This window comes from Engraulis encrasicolus, chromosome 4 (genome assembly GCF_034702125.1).
Source record: "Engraulis encrasicolus isolate BLACKSEA-1 chromosome 4, IST_EnEncr_1.0, whole genome shotgun sequence".
Taxonomy (NCBI): Eukaryota; Metazoa; Chordata; class Actinopteri; order Clupeiformes; family Engraulidae; genus Engraulis; species Engraulis encrasicolus.
The window spans coordinates 20742984-20746888 of NC_085860.1; the positions used below are offsets into that span (position 1 = coordinate 20742984).

Below are 3905 nucleotides of genomic sequence, written 5' to 3' on the forward strand. Positions count from 1 at the left end.
ACTTATACGTTTTCTGATCAAGACACAACGTTTTCGTTGTGGTGAAAATAATGTATGAGTAAACATTGCCGGTTTACTATATAACTATGAGCATTCTGTCAAACGTGAGGTATGACGTCATCGACGTGGTTTACGTGCAGTCACGCACTGCCACGCACGGTCTACCAAGATCAAGATGGAGGATCCGCGAGACCGCTTGGATCAGTTTGGCAGCCAGTACTAACCCTCATTTTTGGAAAAGAAGAGTGGACGCCCAATTGTTTTTCGGTGTAAGGTAAGTAGTTTTAGTAGTAAGGTTGTAGTAGTAAAGCTTTTAGTAGTTTTGGACTTTGATAATAACATTTGCATGCACTGTGAGCTTAAGGCTGCTGTTTTATTAGCAAGCTAACTTCACTCGGTATTTGGTTATGGACAAAACTTACATTTGAACTCGAAAATAAAATCGCTTGTCTGTCCTAAATGTAAAACAAATACATATTGGGTTGTCCTGTTCCTTCTCTGTATTTTTTTTAATTCGGGATGCAATGACTGTGCTGTGTTTGGCGTGCTGCGTAAAATGTCGGTTTTTCCAATGTAATACCATGCACCTGTATGTTTATACCTTTAAGTCTAAAGTTAAGATCTACACCAAGCTTATTTTCTATTGCATTAACATTTTTCGAATTCGGTTTTTGCATTAAGAAGCTAAGCGCGTAGGGCAAGGTCAATGACCGCTAACTGAAGCCAAGTCTGACGGTGTAGCAATGCTTTCGTGTACCAATCGTCCATGAGAAGACAGCAAGAAAGAAATGCATGAGCAGGTTTCGTTGCGTTTAACATATATATATATATATGTGGCGTTCATGTCTTTGTCCGTGTACATGCATGTCTCGAAGGCGAGGAAGCGTGATCTGTGCACTCCTTCGATTACCTGACGCCATGCATGTGTTTTTTGCAAACTAGACACGTTATCGGCATGCGTGCAATCTATCGGCTATTAGCGTGTGCATGCAATGGCAAAGGTAATGGCAGCTAAAATGCAAGCATGCAAATAAAATAAAGCGTGTACAGCATGGAAATCAACGGAGTGCGGATGTTCATTCGCTTGGTGTTTTCGGCTCCAGATATAGAGCAAACATTGCAACAAAAACAACGTGGAAAAGAGGGGAACCCTAGGGCACGAGTAGAGGGTGGGTAATTCATGAAATATTCAACATGTGTTCGTCTCTAGTGCTGCTTCAGTTAGTCTCCAGTGCTGGATTTACAAGTTTTGTAGCTATATGGAGAATACAGCCGTAACTGAAACAATCGAAAGCAAGTCCGACGACGACTACCAGCTGAGCAACCACTTCGCTGTAGCTCAGTGGGTGGTAGACTTGTTGCCTGACTTTCCCCTCTGTGCGCTATTAATGACCACACCAGGGGTGAAACTGAACTCTAAACAAGAACCTTTCTTTACCTGACAAAATGTGTGGCATTCTTATCCCTGCCATACACTGCCTCTCTCTATATCTCTCTCTCTCTCTCTCTCTCTCTCTCTGTCTCTGTCTGTCTGTCTGTCTCTAGAGTATAGTGTCCCCTGCATCCTTCATTCGTCACCTTTTTTGTGTTTTTTTTGTCCATAGATCCTGATTCGGACTCTGGCTTGTAGAGGCTCTAGCTGTTTACAGTCTGTTGTTCCCTGCTAACAGCGGCAGTAGCCCTCCAGCCCACTGAGAGTTCTTGCTGAAGCCCCTCAGCTGCAGCCCAGCATCAGGTAACTGAACTCACACACACACACACGTGCATGCAAGAGGTTGTAGATGCAGACAGTTCATGGGTGCACAGAGTGTGGCAAATGTTGGATCAAGGCTGTGCTTATTAACACTGACCAAGTAGTGATGTGTGGTGCATGCCAGGCATGCTGGTTAGTTAGACAGAAAAAGAGTAATTTCTTGCCCACCACGGATGGGTCCTTCAACCACCTCACCGTACATTTACAATTAATGCCTGTTTTGGTTGAGATCTGGCATTTGAGTTTAGAAATGATTGTCTTTTTAGCATCACTTGGTTATTTTTACATATTTGTAGTGAGTGGTACACGTGTTGAGTCTCTGGATGCTATCTGCTTTTTTGTCCGTAGATCCTGATTTTGACTCTGGCTTGTAGAGGCTTTAGCTGTTTCCAGTCTGTGGTTCCCTGTCAACAGCGGCAGCAGCCCTCCAGCCCCTTCTCCCCTCATCTGCAGCCCAGCATCAGGTAACTGAACACGCGCGCACACACACACACACACACACACACACACACACACACACACACACACACACACACACACACACACACACACACACACACACACCAACCTAAGACTCATAATCTAGGTATACAGACTGATTAAAGATGTGTTTTGAACATAACATGAACACTGTATTCCCCCATTGCTGGTAGACTTGTTGCCTGACTTTCCCCTCTGTGTGCTATTAATGACCACACCAGGGGTGGAACTGAACTCTGAACAAGAACCTTTCTTTACCTGACAAAATGTGTGGCATTCTTATCCCTGCCATTCTCTTTCTTTCTTTCTTTTCTCTCTCTCTCTCTCTCTCCCTCTCTCTCTCTCTGTCTCTGTCTCTCTCTGTGTCTCTAGAGTATAATGTCCCCTGCATCCTTCATTCGTCACCTTTTTTGTGTTTTTTTTTGTCCATAGATCCTGATTCGGACTCTGGCTTGTAGAGGCTCTAGCTGTTTAATCTGTTGTTCCCTGCTAACAGCGGCAGTAGCCCTCCAGCCCACTGAGAGTTCTTGCTGAAGCCCCTCAGCTGCAGCCCAGCATCAGGTAACTGAACTCACACACACACACACACACACACACACACACACACACACACACACACGTTCATGCAAGAGGTTGTAGATGCAGACAGTTCATGGGTGCACAGAGTGTGGCAAATGTTGCTGTGCTTATTAACACTGACCAAGTAGTGATGTGTGGTGCATGCCAGGCATGCTGGTTAGTTAGACAGAAAAAGAGTTATTTCTTGCCCACCACGGATGGGTCCTTCAACCACCTCACCGTACATTTACAATTAATGCCTGTTTTGGTTGAGATCTGGCATTTGAGTGTAAAAATGATTGTCTTTTTAGCATCACTTGGTTATTTTTACATATTTGTAGTGAGTGGTAAGCTTACACGTGTTGAGGCTCTGGATGCTATTTGCTTTTTTGTCCGTAGATCCTGATTTTGACTCTGGCTTGTAGAGGCTCTAGCTGTTTCCAGTCTGTGGTTCCCTGTCAACAGCGGCAGCAGCCCTCCAGCCCCTTCTCCCCTCATCTGCAGCCCAGCATCAGGTAACTGAATGCACGCACACGCGCACACCAGGGCTTGACACTGGCACCTGCCAACCGGCCAAATGCTGGTAAAACTTAGCTGTGGCTGGTAACAATTTCAGTGTCACTAGCCAATTTGGCAATTACTCTATGGTATGACATCAGAATAGCGTATAATCTGCTCTTTGCCTCTTGTGTATAAATTGTTTGAACTAAGTTCAACAAAAACTCAGTCTCTACTTGTTTGTTTTATTTACACGATGCACTCCCACTTTCCACCCATGCATATGGAACTAGAACAAGGCCATAAAGATTGCATCTGTAGAAATAAAACTCATATGTGCGGAATAATTTCACATACGTGCCAGATACAATGCATTTGTGGAAAAACATTTTGCATCTGCAGGTTAATTTTGTAGATCTGCACACATATTTTGCATCTCCTAAAATAAAAAACGTACCTGTATAAATGTTTTGTAGTTGTGTGGCAGTAGGAGTGTGTACAAATGTGAATCTGTTTTGCCATGCTGTGCGAACCTCTTCCTGCTCGGAGCTGCAAGCACACAGGTGTGGATCGCTTTTACAAGTCTACGAATTTTGGCCCTCTTTTGACGGGGGGT

At 44.2% G+C, this 3905-nt stretch overlaps 1 long non-coding RNA gene across 1 annotated transcript; it reads left to right on the forward strand.

Annotated features, from left to right (window-relative positions):
* Positions 1 to 2133: 2133 nt before the first annotated feature.
* Positions 2134 to 3297, forward strand: LOC134446749 (uncharacterized). Its single transcript, XR_010034482.1, has 3 exons — positions 2134 to 2217; positions 2666 to 2794; positions 3191 to 3297. It is a non-coding gene; the product is annotated as an uncharacterized LOC134446749 (long non-coding RNA).
* The last annotated feature ends 608 nt before the right edge of the window (positions 3298 to 3905 follow it).